The 21,035-nt window shown below is 43.0% G+C and overlaps 1 protein-coding gene across 1 annotated transcript in view; it reads left to right on the top strand.

Annotated features, from left to right (window-relative positions):
* Eipr1 (EARP complex and GARP complex interacting protein 1) overlaps positions 1-21,035 on the top strand; it is a 187,866-nt gene that overhangs the window by 106,577 nt on the left and 60,254 nt on the right. The window lies entirely within an intron of this gene.

Raw genomic sequence — 21,035 nt, 5'->3', positions numbered from 1 at the left:
TTCTTCTTGTGAGAACTTTTTGTTCAGTCCCCTGCCTGATATTATGACTTTATGATTGACTTTTTTTATAGCATAGATTTTTGAGGGTTTTTTTTTTTTTTTGGTATACTCTAGATATTAAACCTCTGTCAATTGTGTAGCTGGTAAAGGTTTTCTCCCATTCTGTAGGTTGTCTGATGACTGTTGACAGTTTGTCTAGCTATGCAATAGCTTTTCAGTTTCATGATATACCACTGGCAGAGTGTTCATCTTTTTCCCTGGGCCACTGCAGTATTATTCAAGTCTTTCCCTATGTCTGTGTCTTGAAGTGTTCTCCCTACTTATTCCTCTAGTTATTTGTACACTTTCACATTTTGAGGTCCTTGATCCACTTGATTTTGAGTTTTTTGCAGAGTGAAAGAAGAGGGTCTAGATTCAATCTTCCTCATGTAGTTATCCAGTTTCTCCAGCACCATTTGTTGAAAATGTTGTGTTTTCTCCAGTGTGCGTTTTTGGCCTGTTTTTACTAGAACTTATACCCAGATCTTCTGTCCTGTTCTATTCCATTGATCTGTCAGTCTGTTTTTGTACCAGTACCATGCTGTTTTTATTACTATGGCTTTGTAGTGTATCTTGAAATCAGCAGTAGTCTTTTGGCTGAGGAAAGTTTTGGCTATTCGAGACCTTTTATTCTTGCCTATGAATGTTGAGATTATTCTATTTATGTGAAGAATGGTGTTCTGGGTGGGAAAGACAGGTGGCTTGGGCAGGTCACCAGTGATAAGCCTTTGGTCCTAGCGTGTGCCTGCAGTATGGGGTGAGCCTGTAGCCTGCTGTTCTCCAGGGACCTGAGGACTAGTCTGCCTTGCTCAGGGCTGTTATAGGCAGGCAGTCCTAGGCACACAAGGGATCTGGACCACTTGAGCCTAGGGGAAGGCCATATACAGCGCCCTGGGTGGGTACACACAGGTGGACTGGGCAGGGTGCAGGGGCGAGCCATTTATTTTCTTGATGATGGCTACTCGGACTGGAGTGAGATGGAATCTCAAAGTAGTTTCATTTCATTTTTCTTTATTGATTTGAGAGAAAGAGAGAATGGGCATGCCAGGGCTTCCAGCCATTGCGAATGGAACTCCAGACACATGCGCTACCTTGTGCATCTGGCTTAGGTAGGTACTGGGGAATCAAACCTGGGTCCTTTCGCTTCACAGGCAAGTGTCTTAACTGCTAAGCCATCTTTCCAGCCCTTCAAAATAGGTTTAGATTGCATTTCTCTGATGGCTAAATATGTTGACCACTTTAAAATATTTATTGGACATTTGTATTTCTTCTGAAAATTGTGAGGTCAGTTCCATGGCCCAAATAAATGTGTTTTTTATTTAAATATTTTAATTTTTATATTTGCAAAGGGAGAGAATGAACACCAGGGCTTCTTGCCACTGTAGACAAACTCCATATGCATGCACCACTTTATACTTCTGGCTTTATGTAGGTACTGGGGAATTGAACTTTGACCAGAAGGGTTTACACACAAGCACCTTTAACTGCTGACCCATCTCTCCAGCCCAAATATATGCATTTTTGATTCATAGTATTTTCAACTTAAAGTGGTTTCAACCCTATCACAAGTCAAGGAACATTTGTACTGATATGACAAAATGGTTAAATGAGTAAAGTTTATAGGAAAAGACATTTCAATATAATCACCAAAGTAACAGAACAAGAAAATATAACAAGAATGTACCTGAATATGCCAACAACATAATCTTTTTCAAAAAATTTAAAATTCGTTTGAATGCAGAGACCACCAGATTCATGCAACATTTCATGAATCTGGTTTTATGTGGGGACTGGGGAACTGAACCCAAGCTGACAGGTTTTGGAAGCAAGTGCCTAGCAAGTGCTAAGCCATCTCTCCAGCCCATAATCTTTAAACTCTCACTCTCCCTTCTTTCCTTCCTTCTCCCTTCCCCCACACATTAAAATGATGATTATGAGAGATTTATAAGTCTATAGTCATAGAGATTTTGATACATCCTTGTAAAATAATAATAGATCAAGCAGAGGAAAATATTAGGAAGAGCTTAAAAACATGAACAAGAAAACTTATAGGCCTGAGCTAGCAGCATTAGGCTACAGAATTAGCAACATTCTAAGTCATCAAAGGTACAATAATAATTTTCAAAAATGCAGAGTCATTCTCCAACTATATATTCATTAAATAATATATCAAATAAAAAATATAACTTAAAAACTCAAGTTAGGAACAAAAACTCGAGTTAGGAACTCTAAAACACAAGTCTTAAATTATTCATTAGATAATTATAAATAGTAATTACTTAGAGTACAGTGTTAATAATATGAGTACATATATAAATGGTATAAATGAGTACACACATATATGTATATATGAAGCAGCTAAAATGGCATTTGCATAAGCACTTAAAGAAATAAACATACAGAAAATAGGAGGCAAAAGATGAGAGAAAATGTTATTAAAAAAGAAACAATAACAAACATCAAAAACTATTTATGGGGACAATCTAATAAAATATACACAGATCTCTAGCAGGACTATTATGAAAAATAATATGTTGTTTTTTTTTCCTTGATCTCTTCATATTAGGGGATTGAGTGTTTACCCAGTTGGACATGATTGTTCTTCTGTTCTGCATGTGAAGTTTATTCTTTCCTATGTTCTCATCATTGAGACTGTCTTTCTCTTTGGTTAGGATTCATTTAAGCATCTTCTGTAATGCTGGTTTGTGCTCATGAATTGTTTTAGTTTGTGCTTGTCTTGAAATGTCCTTTTTCTTGGTTAATTTAAAAGATAGCTTTGTTGGATATAGTAATCTTGGTTGGTATTTATTTGCTTTCAGTCCTCGAAATGCATCAGTCCATGACTTTTAGGCCTTTAGTGATGCTTATGTGAGTTCTTATGTGAGCCCTTAAAGGTGAGCTGACATTTTTAAAAAGATTAGAGATGAGGCTGGAGAGATGGTTTAGCAGTTAAGGTGCTTGCCTGCAAAGCTATAGGACCTAAGTTCGATTCCCTAGTACCGACATAAAGCAGGTGTACAAAATGGCACATGCATCTGGAGTTCATTTGCAGGGGCTGGAATCCCTGGCATGTCCATTTTCTCTCTCTGTCTCTTCTTCTCAAATAAATAAATAAATAATTTAGAGAAATATTTATTAGATTATGGATACAACTGAAGAGAAGGAAAGACAACAAAGCTACTGTACAGCAGGAGGGAGTTTCCAGCAATAAAAATCCCACCTAGAAATCAGTAATGGGTTTTTTCCTAGATTCTAGATGAGGGTCAACATGGACAGCCTGGATGCTAGGCTTCTACATAGAGGATCCCGTTTAATCCTTCAGAAGTTTTAATCTTCCAAGAAAGGGAATTATTTTGGAAACAGGGACTTCCTTCTTAGGGAGGGACTCAGAATGAGTTTAAAGAAAAAAAGATCTATGGAGAAAACTCCTTTAGGCAGAAAGAAATAAGGAGAAACCAGATCCTTCTGACATTTTTGACCTCTAGCAAAGTGGAGACTCCAAGGACAGATTGGTAAACATTCCTCACTTTAATTTTCATGGAGGGAGGGCCTGTTAATCCCTAAACTGTCTCATACCTCCCTCTGAAGTAACCCTAATTACCATCAGGGAATTGGTGCAATGACAGGTCTGGATTCTTCCAACTGAGTCAGGTTGTTGGGTGTGACAGTCCCGGATGAAGGTGTTGGGGAGAAAGAATAAAAGCAAGAAGAGTTAGGGTCAATGTGGGCACTGAGCACATTGGGGCTTAAAGAGGGGTTCTCATTCTTGCAGGCTGTTAGGCCTTGGAGGAAATTAAGGACATCCAGGAAGGTGGAATTAGAATGTTGTTGGACCATCTGAGTGTAAAAGAGGAGATAAAGTTAAAACAACAGTTGCACACTCAAGGTCCAAAAAGTAGCAGAGTTACTGTTATAAGGAATGATAGGTATAATTCTCTTTCACCATGAAGATCCAGAAATCCATTTCTGAAGCTGTTCATATTATGACGCAGTGGCATCTGCCATGATCTGAATCTGTTTTAGTAGATCTTATAAAGCAGATGAAACATAAGCAGAATTATCAAGAGTACATACACAACATTTGACCTGATAATGGCACAGGTGCCTCTCAAAGTCCCTTCGGAATTAAGAAGAGAAATTTCCTGGGCTGTATTACCCAAAGCTTTTAATACATACTTGACTGCTGGGTGTTTAAGATCAAGTAGGTAGCCAAAATTCATACATACATATGTACATACATATATGCTAATATATATTAAGGTCAGTTGGAGTTCTTTAGAAGAGACTTTTAGGGATCCCATGACTTCTTTAGCATTTATGCCATTTGCTGGGATGTGTCAGGACCTTGCTGACCATGTGGCTTCCCTTTGAAACACTGAAGATCTACCCTTCTGTTCTGACACTCCTTTGGCAGACTGGTTGGAGTCCAATTCTTGAGTCTCTTTGGCTTATCTAATCAAGAAGACAGGTGACTTATTGGACCTCCAGAGCCCTTAGAAGTCCTGGGTCCTGCTTGACCTGGGTGCCAGGACCAAAATATTGGCTGTACTTTAAGCTCTGATGTCCTCATTGATTTGGGCTGCTAAATATAGTTATTAAATACTCAGAAGGAAAGTTAAGTGTGGATACCGAGCATATCTGAATATCTTTTGTCTTTAGTAAAACATATCTAGTTAAAGGATGATAGAAATGCTATGCTAGTTTTTTTTTTTTTTTTCATTTGTTTGTTTGTTTGCAAGCAGAAAGAGATAGAAGTGAGACAGACAGAGAGAATGGGTGTGCCGGGCCCCCAGCCACTGCAAATGGACTACAGATGCATGTGCTGTTTTGTGCATCTGGCTTTACATGGAAACTGAGGAATTGAACTCCAGTCCTTAGGCTTTATAGGCAAGTGCCTTAACCACTCAGCCATCTCCCCAGTCCCATTTATTATATTTTTTATTTATTTGATAGAGAGTGAGGGAGAGAATGGGCACGCCAGGGCCTCCAGCTGCTGCAAACAAACTCCAGACAAATGCGCCACCTTGTGCATCTGACTTAAGTGTATCCTGGGAAATTGAACCTGGGTCCCTTGGTTTGCAGGCAAGCACCTTAAGTGCTAAGTCATCTCTCCAGCACACTTTTATTTATTTTTAATTAATTATTCTTATCATTATTTTCATCTTAGTCCTTTCTTATGATTAAATTTTTAGGTTTGGCCTCTTGATCATGTCATAGAGTTCTTAGAGGCCATGTTTGTTTATTTTATATTTTTTCTTTTTTGATGTCTGAATTTTGTATTTTCTCAACCTTGCCTTCCACTGCTGATAGTCTTCTTCTGTTTGACCTAATCTATTGATAGAACTCTTCATTCTTCTTTTTTTATTGAGTTTTACATATCTAACGTTTCTTTGATTTTTGTTTTCAATACCTCAATTTCCATGCTCAGTTTTTTACTCATGTTGCTGACTTTCTTACTTCATTCATCTGCTTGTCTCTTTGAAGTCACTGATTATTTTTAGAAGTATAATTTGAATTCTTTAGCATCTTTGAATTCAGCAATTGAGGAGTTATGATTTCTTAGAGATATTTCCATGTTTCTTGTGTTTCCATCTTGCAGTTTATACATCTGTTGGTATTGATGTCTCTTACTTACTGGCTAAGGCACTTGTCTGTGAAGCCTAAGTATCCATGTTCAACTCTCCAGATCCTATGTAAGCCAGACACACAAAGTGACACAAGTGTGCAAGGTTGCACATGCGTACAAGGTGGCACACATCTGGAGTTTAATCTGATTACAGTGGCGAGAGGCTCTAGCATGCCGATTTTCTCTCTCTCTCTCTCTCGCTCTCACTCTTGTTCTCACTCTCTCACGTAAAAAAAAGGCAAGTCTGTTGGGCTTGGTTAAAAAAATAAAATAAAATTACTAAAACCAGCTAACATACCATCGATGATCACAGAGAGAACACAGCAAAACGAATATAGTGTGTGCTATGAAGTCTGGTAAAAGTAAAAGTAGTGTATGAATGAAATAAAGGAAGAGAGGACAGGAGAAGGAGATAAAAAAGGTGAGCAAAACTAAAAAAGGAAAAGGAAGAATGGAGAAGTATTTTATGAAGAAGCAGAGAAGAAGGCAAGAGATAAAAATCTGATTCATGGGCCGGAGAGATGGCTTAGTAGTTAGGCCACTTGCCTGCAAAGTGTAATGACCATGGTTTGATTCCCTAGTACCCATCTAAAGTTAGATGCATAAGGTGGAGCATGCATCTGGAGTTTGTTTGCAGTGGCTAGTGCTCTTTCTCTTTCAATCTCTCTCTATCACTCTGATTGTAAATAAATATTTTTATTAAAAAATCTGATTCATAATAAAGAAAAAAATATATAAACAAGATTAGATAAATATAAGGAAAAGTTATAAAAGCTTAAAATAAAAATATGGTAAAAAAACAAAAATATGGTAAAAATTATCCTGTTTTATTACTTATAATTATGGAAGTTGTCAATTATAAAAATATTAAAATATAATTTTAATAAAATATAATTAAAATATTATAATAATATAAAAGTAATAGAATGTGGTAAAAAGGAAAAATAGGTGAATATGGAAGGGGAGATACAATACAGAAAAAGAAGTATTGACAACTTCCTTCTGGGTCTTGTAAGATTGGAGTCTGCCATTGAGGCTGGTGCTGAGCCTAGACTCAGCAGGTGTCAGAAGCTGGACAGCTGTCTTCTCTAGTGGGGTCCCTTCTTTGCATGCCAGAAACCTCTGCTAGCCACACTTAAGAGTTGCAGTCTGTGGACTGGGCAGGTTCGCCCACTCTCCAATGACTCCCTACCCTGCATACCCTGGAGTACTGTTCTGATGTTTTACTGGGGTTCCCTTGAGTGCTTTGGAAGTGTGGGAAGCAAGCACAGTGCTGAGGTGTGTGCAGTGGGCCATACAGTCACTGCACTTTCAAAACATGCTCAGATTTAAACACCTAGCTGGAGGGAGAGGCTGCAGATGTCAGGTACTCCTGCAGCTTAAGCCTTCTTAGTTTCTCTGACAGGGAACCTCTGCAGATAGGTGGTGGCTGTAGAGGTTGATCTACCCACTGACCTCAAGTTTAGGGCTGTCTGGCTCTGTAAGTATCATCTGCTGATGTCTTTTGTCCAGAGCCATTGAGGAAGAGCTACTGACCACCTCACCCTTCACTGCTGAAGTCAAGCCTCTTATTGCCCAAATTTCTTGGCCTAACCACTCTTCCATCTCTACAACTACCTTCCTCAGAGTTGGGCAAGGTTGACTTTCAGGTTCCCTGACATGTGGTTGTTCCTTGTTCTCAGATTCTCAGAGTAGCTCAGTCTTAATGCAGGCTCTGTCTCAAGATGGCACCCAGCTAACAACCCTCAGACACTAGAAGTAACAAAATGGAGTTTCTCTCCACAGCTTAGCAGTCATGCAGAACTACCTCACCCAATCACCCAACTACCTGAGGCTTGTGAGAACTACAGATATATCCTGTGGCTAAGACTGCTAGTCTCTTTTTACCAGGGTCTCCTGGTTTACCTTATGGATGAGGTTTCTTTTTTTCTTTTTTGGGGGGGAGGGGGATTCAAGGTATGGTTTCCGCTCTAGCCCAGGCTGACCTGGAATTCACTATGTAGTCTCAGGGTGGCCTCGAACTCACAGCGATCCTCTTACCTCTGCCTCCCAAGTCAAGTGCTGGGATTAAAGGTGTGTGCCACCACGCCTGGCTCCAATGGATGAGGTTTCTTGTGGGGAGTCACAGCTTGTTTCAATTCTTTGTGTTGTCACCCTTCTCCTGGAACTTACTTAAATTAAGTTAGTTAATTAAATTCTGGACTGAAATTTCTTGGACCACACCAGCATTTTAAATCCAAACTCAAACTTCTATGTATTTATTTTATTTTATTATTATTTTTTTTACAAAGGTTCCCTTTTCCCTGAGGGCTCTGTTCAGTGAGGTTGATGGTGCTCACTGTTGCGTTATTGAGACCTTAGTCAGTCTCTGTGGGGTGGGGGCTATGCCTCAAGATATTTCTACCCACCTTGTGGCTCTTAGAATCTTTCTACCCCTTCCCTGATGGTCCCTGAGCTGAAGGGAGTCTGCTGGCAGTCTGGTTTAGTGATGAATTTTCTGTGGCTTTTAAGTTTCTGCTTCTATGTGTTTTGATTGACCACAGTGTCTGTCACCTTTCCTTTGGTTGTCAGGCTAGCAGTGGAAGCTATACTCATGTCACCATTTTCTCTGCAATTTCTCATGGACGCTGGGAGATGTGGTAGACAATCCCAGACTTTTGAAGGGTTAATACAAGTTACGGATTTCTCAGAGGAGAAAGTAACATCTTCCATAGGTAAGATGGACAGACATTTTCTGACATTTTCCTATGTTAGATGGAGAGTAGTCTTTTCTAGCTGACACTTAGTCTAGGAGCCTGACTTTGTCCAGAGGTCTAGTTCTCACTCTCCCTTTTGTGGCCTGAAACCTACTGCCCTGCTATACATGTAGTGTTGGATTCTAGAGACGGATCCTCAAAGGGTGGTTTAGTACTTTAGTTTCTATTGTTACCTTCTGCTCCTGGTTATATCCTGTGGGTTTGAATGTATGGACCCATAGACTCAGGCTTGCTTGCAACTTGAATCTCCAGGGGGCAGAGCCCTACCAGGGAAGAGGTATGTCCCTGGGGGTAGATCTAGTAGTCTAGCCCTAATGTATGTACAGAGCAGTTGGACCTCTGGCTGTTTTGGTGTTTGCTGGCTGTTTGATGGTGTATCTCTGCATGGATCTATGGAAGTGAGCCAGCTTCTTCTGCCATTGATAGTGAGCCCTGGAATTTGTAAGCTTGAAATAAACACTTCCCTCCTATATGCTGCTTTGGTCAGGTGTTTGTCCCAGTAATGTGGAATTGACTGCAATATATTCCTCACCTTCTTGAAAGTAAAGCTATGTATTTAACACTCTGTCCACAAATTTTATAGAAGACTTTGTTGTCATGATTGCTAGAATCAGAGGTCCTAGAATCTCTTGTCAGTTGATAAACGGAAGTGTTAATTAACTATAAGATCAAAATAACCTCAGACCTTTATTCCCATTCCTGGGCTTCAGATATAAATGCCAAACTGCCCAGTAGCAGTTTTCTCCTGGAAATCTCCTGACATCTCAGAAGCAACCCAGTATAAACTGTGCTCTCTGAGTCACTCTCTGCAGTGAAAGTACTCAGCACTTGCTTAACGTGTCCAGGAGAGTTTGCTCATCTGAGGCTGGAAACCATTCTGGCTGTTGTAGGAAAGAGGGGCTTTGTCCTGGGGCCGGGGAATCCAGGCAGAGGTGGGGACACTGAAGAAGCACAGGTCTTAGGTGGAGTATCCCCATCACTTCCTGTAGGAGCAGCAGGGAGTGGACATGCTGCTAGGACCCAGGAGCACGAGAAAGGCTGCTGCGGAGCATTGCTGCTCACTACAGGCCTGGCACAGTTGGTAGCCACAGAAAAGGGCTTTCCTGGAGTGCCTATGGTATGTGGAACCCATAGTGAGTGTTCCCATGGACCCAGCAGGCATGCATTGTTTTCTTGTGTGCTTTCCAAACTCTGATCAAGTGCCCAGAATGGAAACCCTGCCCACCAAGGGGTACAGGTCATTGTCTCTGACTGTCTCCTCATTTGGATAGCTTGCCAGCCAGGTGCTGCTATTTTTGTCTTCTGAAATTTCTCTCTAGTTTCTTCCAGTGACTTTCCTATGCCAAGTACTTCATGCTGGAGATCACTGTGCACTCTGCAGGCATGTGTCCTTAGCAGTCTCCATCTCCAGGAGCTTCTAGAGAACGAGGCACAGGGGATTGGACCAGAGCCCAGGTTATGCACACTCTCTGAGCTGCAGTTCTTTATGCTGGAAATCACTCTGCACTCTGTGGGCGTGTGTCCTCAGCAGTCTCCATCTCCAGGAGCTTCCAGTGAGTCAGGCACAAGGGATGGTGGACTAGAACCCAAGTTATGCACACTGTCTGAGTTGCAGCTCTTTGTGGCATACTGTGGGTGTGTGTCCTATTCAGCTGTCTTCATCTCCAGGAGTGTCCCTGGGACCAAGGCATAGAGGATTATGGACCAGAGCCTGAGTAATGTGTGTTGCCTGAGCTGCAGAACTACTTGAAGAAAATTATGTTTGTGTGACACAGGAATTCCACTTGACGACAGGTGCCTGCATTTGTTGTGGTGTGGCCAGGCCACATCTACCATGTAGCATACAGTCCTCCATGCTGGGCAGCTCCTACTCTCCCAATGGGACCAACATGATCCACTATGCCTGGTTCAGGGGCTGTTTCTTGGGAATGTAAACTTTTATTTATTTGCACATGTGTGCCATACATACCAGGGTCTCTTGCTGATGCAAATGAATGCCTCCCTAGCTCACATTGAGTGGCTTGTAAATGAACCCATGTCAGCAGGGTTTGCATGCAAGGGCTTTTAACTGCTGAGCTATCTTCCCAGCCCTTATCAAGCTATTTCTTCATAAAAGAATAACTATGTATAGAGTGGCATTGCTTGGCTCCCAGACCCTAACATCTGCCCTGTGCTTCTCTCACTGGGGGTGTCCAGGTTGCCCCTGACTCTGGATACCAGGTGGGTTGCTGTATGCTAGGCTTTGGGCAGAACTGTCATCTTGATGGCCGCTGGGTGGAGCCCCACTGTTAGCAAGTCCAATGAGGTCTTTCAGACCTAAAAGGCTCCTAGCAGCAGTTGGCTTCTTAGTGGTGAAGATGCTCCAACCCTGCTCCAGGTTAGTGGCCCTGAGGTCTGCTCATCACCCTGTGGATCTGCAGCACCCAGTGCATCCTGCTTACCAGGCAGCCTGAGGCCCTCCGCATGCTGCTAGGTCAGGATGGTGTTGCAGTCAGATTCACATTGCTGGCAGAAATCACCCAACCAAGAACAGCTTTTGGGGATAAAAGGGTTTATTTTGGCTTACAGACATGAGGGGACACTCTGTGATGGCAGGAGGAAACGATGGCTTGAGCAGAGGGTGCACATCACCTCCTGGCCAACATAAGGTGGACAACAGCAACAGGAGAGTGTGCCAAACACTGGCAAGGGGACACTGGTTATAACACCCATAAGCCCACCCCAGCAATACACTGCCTCCAGGAGATGTTAATTCCCAAATCTCCATCAGTTGGGAACCTTCCATTCAGAACACCTAAGTTTATGAGGGACACCTGAATCAAACCACCACAGATGGAAATCAGATATAGGTTACCAGGAACCTTTAATGTACAGTTACTGTGAGAGCAAAGTAACTGGTCTCATGAGGAAGGAGACTTTTGGTGGTGTCCTAGGACACCCAAGAAAGAAAGACTTTGAAAGGGTTCTTTCCTGTGGAGAAGTGTAGTTCAGCCCCTGGGTGGTCAGATAACTTTGCCGTTTGAACCAGGCCAGGCCAGAGCTTGCCTTCAGTGGCTGGGCAAGGCAGTGGCCACCTTACAGAGTGCTTGGTGTGTAGGTGCCCATAACCAGTGGTGTGGCTTGCCCTGGTGGAGCCCTCAGGACTGCAAGCAGGCTTCAGAGGCATCACTGAGCAACTTTCGGAGGAAATTAGAACTCTGGTTTGAGTGAATCTTTCTGAAGCTGGTGTGGGCAGGAAGCCACTGGCACTGTTTCCATTTGGAAAAGTCCAGGAATGACTATGACCAGATTGAGGCCAAGGGTCCGGATGACCTAGGTCCTAGGCCCACTAAGATGACTATGCTGCAGAAGCCATTTCTCCTGCAGTGCCTCTCCTGAGAGCAGGGCACCCTCAACAAGAAAGTGCTTAAAGACCCCTGCAGTTTACACAGAGCAGGCTGTGCTCTGCATTTAGCATAGGAAGTAGTAGGAGACAGAACATACAGGTTGCAAAGGGCCATAAGGGCAATACTTGAGATCTCTGGGCTGCATTCTTTTCCTTTTTTCAAATGTTTATTTATTTGCAAGGAGAAAGAGAGGGTGAGAGACAGGGGAAGAAGAAGAGGAAGGAGGAGGAGGAGAGGGAGGGGGAGAGAATGGGTACACCAGGCCTTCTAGCCACTGTAAACAAACTCTGGACACATGCACCACTTTATGCATCTGGCTTTACGTGGATACTGGGGGATCAAACCTGGGTCTTTGGGCTTTGCAGCCAAACACCTTAACTGCTGAGCCATCTCTCTAACTCCACGTTCTTATTTATGCCTTTTTATGCCATCTTGCTCATGGACCGCACAAAACAAGTAGCCGGCCAGATACTAGCTAGCATCTACTTCAGTGTCTAGCTGTCCTACACAGCAGTCCTAGGTCCTTCCCAGAAAGGACCAGGGTCCTCCCAAGACTGAGGGAACTGTCTCAGGTGGAGAACAGAGGTAGAGCTTCGACTCTGCCCTGTAGTCACTTAGCTCAGTGGTCTGCTTGGGCCTGAAATAGATCAGGTGGCTGGAGTAGCCACAGTGCCACTGGGATGAGCTGCTGTGATCTGTGCTTGATTCCTCTGTGTGCACCTGTCACTGACACCTCCACACCCCCGCTGGTCCTTCACTGTGAGCAGGGAGCCTGTGCTCCTGCCACCCGCCCTCAGAGCCTTTCAGAGCTGCAGGTGCTCCCGCACTCCTGTCTGAGGACACACTGGATAGGATGCCACACTGGGATGCTTCATAACCCTGTCTGCCCTCTTGTAATGGTCAGTGTGTGAGCCATGCAATTCCATCTCTGAATCACTTCAAAGGCCACTGTGGAGAGCACTAAGTATTTTTAGACACATGCTTAGGTTCTCATTGTGCATACTGAGTTGTGCCTGCAGTAGAGGAGGTGGATTTTGCCTCATTCACCTACTCAGCCTGCACCAGATGCAGGGAGATGGTCACAGCCTCTAAAAATAGCCCTCTGTTCCAAACGTGCTCCTTAGCTGCAGGCTAGAAGCTTCCTCCCCCTCCAGCTGGGATCACACCAGTCCCCCAGCCAGGGCATTGTTAGCCCTTTAGCAAGCTGGCTGCAGCTGCTATTCAGCTCACAAAGGCTCTAATCTCCTTTGAATTCCTCTAAGCCTTTTGACTCTAATCCCCTACTGCAAGCAGCACACTCCATGTACAGTTGGCACCTCAAGTATGCCTCTCCGGCTCATCTTGCCCTGATTATCTTTTTATCTCATTAAGTGCCTTTAGCTCTTGTGTTACATATGAAAAATAGATGGAGGCATCAAATTGGCCTTAAAGACACAACTTGGTATTTTCTCCTTCAGCCAATGAGCCAAGAGGTTTCACTTCGTTCCTTACTCTGTGCCACTGAGCCCCATGGATCTGGGAGAGTCAGGTCCTCATTAGTAGAATGGAAAGGCCAGTTGAATTCCCTTCTGGCTCAGCTGTCCTGTGGCTCTGACTCTTGTATCGGCACAGACAGGGCTGCTGTGTGCAGTGGGGCTGTGTCGGTGCTCTGTAGGTGCTGTGGCTTAGTTGTGCACAGAGCTTTTGGCTTCTGCTCCAGCCGATGGTGTGCAGAGCCTGTGCCTGGTGCCCTGCGTTGTTGTGTACAGAGTCTTTGCCTTATGTGTGACCTGCTTGAATACCGAGTCTGTGCCTTGTGTCAGAGGTTTTGTTTTATACAGAGCCCCGTGGCTGGTGCCCTCTGGGGGCTCCTAATCATTGTAATATTAATCTTGCCCAGACAGTTACCTTTTCTAGGATCTAATTTCAGGAAAGTTTTAAAAATAGAGATGAAAGTTGAATGCTTCCCCAGTTATTAGAACATTTTCCTTCCTAAGGTGGATTTTCCTTCTTGAAAGCACCCTGCTCTCTTTGATATCTGATGGATGTGCTGCGACTGCTCTGTTGAGATTCAGATAGCTACCGGATCCTTAGAGTTTCAGAGCCAATTTGTGTGTCTCTGTGGGCAAACCTCCTGTGTTTCTTACTTAGTGCTGTTTACCTTAAATGTTATTTGCTTCTGAGGACTTGGTGTTTCTGGTAGTGCTTACCATATGTATTGGACCGAGAGCGCACTCTCCTCAGCGGGACTGACAGCTTTTTTCATCTCTAGGGTCCTGGTGTTCTCAGAGACCAGCAGCTTCCTGGTCTCCTCAGATGTTTCTCATGTTACATGTTTCAGTGGATTCTGAATTCACTTTATACCCATCAAACTTTCAGAGTAATTTCTGAAAAGAAATTATAGTCTTTCAGAAAATCTAAATGAATTTTCCATACATGATATTCCTTATTTCTTCTTTTGCTTGATTTACCAAGTGATAGAATCTCTGAGCTCCTTACCCATTTCCCCTCTCCCCTATCACCTGGTAGATCTTTCCTACCTGGCTCTTTCCCTGAACACCAGCCCACACCTCCAGAGCCCCCTTCCTCACTGGGCATTCGTCCCACCCCAGGGGCATAATGCTTCCAGATGCAGTCTCTCTTTCCCACCCTCTTAAAGTAAGGTGCATGTTCTCTTAACTATTCTGTATTCCCGATTATCTCCCTGTCAGTCTCAGTCTCTCATCTGCCTCTTTCCCTGTACACACACCTTTCTGTCTTCTTTCGTTACCCCTTGTCTCTCTTCCCTTATTTCCCAGCTCAGACCTACTTCCCCTCCACCTGTCTTCACTAATCCCCTGCAGGGTTTGCTAGACCTGCCACTGACCCATGCTACAGCAAGAGCAGAGGCAGCTGTGGTTCCTCTCTCTCTCTTTCCTTCTCTCCCTGACCTGCCCATCCTTTCCTAAACGGGCTGCTCTGAGCTGCTAATAAATGAACTCTACACCTTAAAGGAATTGGTCTTAGTTCTCTAATAGGAAACTGAAACCAAGTTTTAGAAAAATGTCCTGATTATGTGGCATCTTGCCAAGTATCTCCTAAGGTTTGCTTGTGTCTGCCGTATTGCTTGTTCTGGGTGAAGCTATTTAGCAGGGGTAGGGGGCACTCCATGTGGTGGTTCCAGTTGTGCACTTTGCTTCCTGGTTTGCTTACTGCTGTCTTCATGATTTATTCCACTCATCAAGAGCAGGGCTTTTAAACCTTTTCCTCTTATAACCCTCTTTTTCCTGAGGAATTTCTACATGACCCAGGTATATAGTTTTATAAAATTGCTACACATATCATAAATAAATTTATTTTAGGGGGCTGGAGAGATGGATTTTTGGTTAATGCACTTGCTTGCAAAGCCTAAGGACCCAGGTTTCATTCCCTAGTACCCACCATATAAGCCAGATATACAGGGTGGTGCACATGTCTGGAGTTCGTTTGCAGTGGCTGGAGGCCCTGGTGTGCCCATTCTTTTTTTCTACTTACCTCTTTTTTTTTCTCTCTCTTAAATAAGTATTTTAAAAATTATTTTAAACAATTATTTAGTGTACATACAATTTTACCATTATTAAAGACACAAGGAAATTTGCATAGTAGCAAGGTATATGTGCTTGTTTTATTTTTACATGAAGAATTAAATCATTTGGTGGCACATGCCTTTAATGCCAGTGCTCAGGAGGCAGAGGAAAGAGGATTTGCTGTGAGTTCAAGACCAGCCTGGGACTAGAGTGAATTCCAGATCAGCTTGGGCTAGAGTGAGACCCCACCTTGAAAAAACCAAAACAAACAAACAAAAGGGGGGGATTTAAATTCTGGCCAAATACTTGATATAAAGGACCCAGAGCATGTTCCATTGTTTTTCATGATGACTGTAGGTAGTAACAATAGATTGCTCACCAGAAAACTGGCAAAAGAGTAGATTTTAAGTGTTTTCTTTCTCACACATGAGTATGTAAGGCAGTTTTATATTTTTCATATTACCCTGTCTTACTTAGCCATTCTTCAGTGTGTATACATATCAAAGTGTTAAACACTGTAAACTGTAAATGTATACAACTTATGAGCACTCAAAGTATAGCAGTCACTTTCTCTTTGTTGAGACAAAATGCCTGACCAGAAACTGCTCATGGGAGGAAAAGGGTTTGTCTCAGCTTATTGCATCCAGGGGAATTTTCATCATGACAGGGAAAGCATGACAGGCCTGAATGGGAAGCCTGATGTCCAGCCTCTGCTCATACCATGCTTTCCCTGTTAGAATGGAGCTTCTCCTTGAGACTGTAAGCCAAAAATAAACAGCTTCCTCCCATCGGTGGCTTTTGGTTGGGTGTTTTTTTTTTTTAATTAATTTATTTATTTGAGAGCAACAGACACAGAGAGAAAGACAGATAGAGGGAGAGAGAGAGAATGGGCGTGCCAGGGCTTACAGCCTCTGCAAACAAACGCCAGACGCGTGCGCCCCCTTGTGCATCTGGCTAACATGGGACCTGGGGAACCGAGCCTCGAATCGGGGTCCTTCGGCTTCACAGGCAAGCGCTTAACCGCTAAGCCATCTCTCCAGCCCTGGTTGGGTGTTTTGTTCCAGCAACAAGAAGGTAACTGCAGCAGTTTTTATTTTCCATTTCTCTGGTGACTGTATGCTTAGCACCATTCCAGGTAGTTGTTGACCATTTGTTTTCACGTGAGGTGTCTCATTCGGTCTGCTGTCCATTTTTTAAAAACTTGGTTATTTGTTTTATAGTTCTTTGTGAGTTCTGGATATAAGATGTGTGTGTGTGTGTATGTATTTCTTCTTCTTTGCTTCATTTGTGTGTGTGTGTTATGTGGGTGTATAGTACTGTGTGTGTGTATGTGTGTATGTGAGTTATATATGTGTATGTTCCTGTGTGGTGTCCCATGTGCTTGCCTCTGATGACATGGAGAAATGTCAGATGCCCCTCTTCACCCCTCTTCTTCCTTGAACCAAGATATCTTACTGATTTTGGAGCTTGCTGCTTTTTTCCTCAGTTCCAGAGGACAATTCTCTAGTCTTTAATTCTCACAGGTCTGTTACAGATGTGTGGGACCACATTTTATTGTTTATGTGAGTTCTGGGGACCTCAGGACTTCATGCTTACTCAGGAAATGCTTTTAACCTTTGAACCATCTCTCTACAGCCGGTTTTGTTTCTATTTATTATCATTATTATTATTTTTGAGGTAGGGTCTTACTCTAGCCCAGGCTGACTTGGAACGAACTCTGTAGTCCAAGACTGGCTTCAAACTCACAGTAATCCTTCTACCTCTGCCTCCTAAGTGCTGGTATTAAAGGTGTGCACCACCATGCCTGGCTCACTTTGATTCATTTTTAATAGCATCATTCAAAGAGCAGTTTTTTTTTTTTTTATCATGATGGAGTTTAAAAAGACACTATTGTGTCTTTTGGTGAGATACTTTGTAATGTTGCAGTCGTAGGGCTTTTCCTTCATGGTTGGTGTGTCCTGATGCTGTTGAACTCTGCTCACTTTAGGATGTGGCGATATTATGAAGCACATTTTAGAAGAGACTAGTGTTATTTTATCTCTTTCATTTTTATGTTGTCTATTTACAGTTAGTTTTTGAGATTGTGATGAGATAGAACACATATCAACTTTTTTCATATAGGTATTCAATTGATCCAGCATCATTTATTGAAAAGGCTATCCTCTGTCCATCGCTGTGCCAGCCTTTTTTTTTTTTTTTTAAATCTGAGCTGCTCTGTCATTTTATTTATTTATTCATTTATTTTTGGTTTTTCGAGGTACAGTTTCACTTTGGTCCAGACTGACCTGGAGTTAACTATGTAGTCTCAGGGTGGCCTCCAACTCCTGGTGCTCCTCCTGCCTCTGCCTCCTGAGTGCTGGGATTAAAGGCATGTGCCACCACGCCCGCCTAGCTGCTCTGTTATTTACCTATCTTCTCAAGGTAGCCAAATGTCACTAGGTCTTCAACCTATAGATGACATAAGTGAATTTCTTCTGACCTTTCCCCACCACTGTCTCAGAGGTTGGTTTTTTTGATATGTTGTCACTTAGCACTAGGCTATTGTCTTTTATCTTTTATCATTTTGTTACTTTTCTCATCCTTGTGTGTTTATGGCTTAAAATAAAATAGCAGAAAGGGAAAAAAAAACTAGAAGAAAGTAGAAACAAAAGACCCCCTTTGTACGAGAAGTGTCTTCGGATGGTGTGGTGCTGATGTCACGTCATATATCTGGCAGCAGTGTCTTCGATGTGCAGTTGCTGCCACTCTCAGCAGGGTCAGGTGAAGGGCTGTCTTGTGGTAGGATAGCAGCACCGGGAGCAGGAGGCAAGAACGCCTAGCGCCCAGCCCGCTCATGTGAGTTCACTACCTAATGCCGGAAGCAGGGAGTAAGGATGCCTGCTATCCAACCTGCTCTATTCAGTGTAGACTTTAAAGAGAGGAACACAGGACAGTGGGACATAGTATATCATAAGCAGTTTCTGGTGCTTTTTGAGGGTCACATGAAAGTGCACAGAGTCTGGTGAGCAAGCAGGTGTAGACAGTTTTCTTCCTTGGCATTCAGTCATCCTGAAAGACCTGCTGGTAGTCGCTCTAACACAATAGCTATTTTCACTGCTCCCACCATATTATTTTTTGAGTATCTCTCATTTCACAGTGCTGCCTCAGTTTAGCGCTGTCATTTTTCAGATGAGGCATCTCTATCTGCCATTTAGAAGATGAGTGTATTTTGTGCCTCACTCTGTTGGGCTAATGTTCCCAACTCAAAGCTGTTGTCTCTCACTGCCCATTCTTGCATTTTCAGGGAATGCTGGTGCCAATCTAGGTGCTACAGAATGGCTTTGCCATTTAAACCTCATCCAAAAATGCAGTATACAGAAGCCATTGTACACTACATTTTCATAGCTAAAAGTGGAGATGTTGACATTAAAATATAGGTGTATAGAGACAGATAATGACATATGTGATTTTATTTTGTTTATTTATTTATGAGAGAGAGAGAGAGAGAATGGGCATGTGAGGTCCTCTAGCCACTGCAAACATTCTCCAGAGGCATGTACCACCATGTGCATGTGTCTTACATGGGTTCTGGGGAAGCAAACCTGGGTTTTTAGCTTCACAGACACATGTCTTAACTGCTAAGCCATCTCACCAGCCTTGACATACATGACTTTTGTTTTACGAGGTAGGGTCTCACTCTAGTCCAGGCTGACCTGTAGCCTCAGGATGGCCTCGAACTCATGGCGATCCACCTACCTCTGCCTCCCAAGTGCTGGGATTAAAGGCATTTGCCACCATGCCAAGCATGATTTTAAAAAGACATTATTTACTTGTATTTGAGAGAGAGAAAGAGTCATCGAAAGAGAGATATTGGGTGCACCAGGGCCTTCAGCCACAGCAAACAAACTCCAGACACATGTACCACCTTGTGCATTTAGCTTTACGTCAGATTCTTAGACTTTGTAGTGCCTTACCTGCTAAGCCATCCCTCTAGCCCATACATGATTTTTAAGGCAAAATTTCATCATCTTAAACCCAACCAAGTACATGTAATTAGCCTTGAATTTGGGATATGAAAACCTTGGTTGATGTCCTGATCTTTGTAATAACAGCAGCATTGATATTCGTGAGACTAGGAACTTTGGCATTGTGTCTTGCTGTGTTTGCTGTATGTAGATTGAGGTACTATCAGAGCTAAGCAGTGCCATACTTTCAAGTGTAATACAAGGTCCCTCCTTCGTTTATGCATAGGAATTAGAACCTATAAGGTATTTCTTTCTTGTTCTAATATAATTACATTTTATGTTTTTCATCTGTTGTTAATGATTTAATTTTGAAACCTGTTTATTGAGGTCATCTTTTGTGTTGTCTATGTGTACAAGCCTGTGGAGGCCAGAAGTTGACATTGGGGGTCTTTCATAATTCTCTACTTATTCTTTGAGATAGGATCTCTGGCCAAACCTAGAACTCACCAATTCAGTTATCCCACCTCTCTGGTGAGCCCAGGAATTCCTTATCTCTGTCTCCCCAGTGCTGGAACTATAGGCACCTGCCAGCATGCCTGGAATTTTACAAGAGTTCTGAGGTCCTAAACTCAGATTCTCATGCTTACATAGCAAGTACTTACCCACCGAGTCTTCTCCCTAACTCCAATGATGTCATATTATTTAGCACATTTGCAACTTAAAACTAAATGCAGAACAAAATTTAAAAGCATTTATATTTTGGAACTTAATTAAAACCCTAGCTTTTAAAAACTGTCATATTGAGATATTTTCTAGAAGGGCTGAGACCTGGCCAGAAGAGCAGTGGCCTTGTCCTTCTTGTGTGAGTTAGTCTCTCCATCCACCCATGGCTCTTTGGTGTGCTCTGAAAATGTCCAGATCTCTGGGGTGTATTGAATGTAAGGTGTTATCGCCATCAGCTGTGAGAGCTGTGAGGATGGGCCATGTTCACAGAGGGTACTGTGCTGGCTGAGTCTCATGTGCTGGCTGTCCTCTGCCCACTAGGGTTCCATGAGCCTGTGGCACCTCTGAGAGTGGCCTTCCCTCTGGACTATAAACAGGTTACCTGAGGTAAACCAAGGCAGATGGAGAGTCCCAGCGCTTGCAATGGTCCTGTGAAGCTGCCAGCAGCATGCTGTGCTTGGGCCTGGGCCTGTCCTAGGGCTGCTGTTCTCATCTTCTTCCCTTTTGAAATAACTGATGAAGAGCAGGAAGAACCTGGTTTTGAATAAGTTAAATTTTTTTCTGAAACAGAATGATGATTTTATGCTTTTTATTTATTTAATAATTTTTTATTTTTATTTATTTGAGAGTGACAGAGAGAGAGAGAGAATGGGCGCACCAGGGCCTCCAGCCACTGCAGACAAACTCCAGATGTGCGCCCCCTGTGCATCTGGCTAACGTGGGCCCTAGGGAATTGAACCTGGGTTCTTTGGCTTTGCAGGCAAATGCCTTAACTCTAAACCATCCCTCCAGCCCCAGAATGATGATTTTAAAACCAGGGACAGTGCCTCCCTGAAGTAGTTTCTGTGTTGTGCCAAGACCCCTGACCAGGAGCCAAGTCCCCCAGTCACTCAGGAGTCACCCAGAGAACCGCCACAGAAGCTGAGACACTCAAATGTAAAAGCAACAGGTTTCTTTATTGCAAGCCTAGGCCTGGGCTCCATCCACAGTCTGGCACAGCGGTAGTGAGGGAGAGAGCCCCTTTCTTTTGGGGGAAG

Source organism: Jaculus jaculus, chromosome 2 (genome assembly GCF_020740685.1).
Source record: "Jaculus jaculus isolate mJacJac1 chromosome 2, mJacJac1.mat.Y.cur, whole genome shotgun sequence".
Lineage (NCBI taxonomy): Eukaryota > Metazoa > Chordata > Mammalia > Rodentia > Dipodidae > Jaculus > Jaculus jaculus.
The sequence above is the reverse complement of the archived record's forward strand: the minus strand, read 5'-3'. Positions and strand labels throughout refer to the sequence as shown.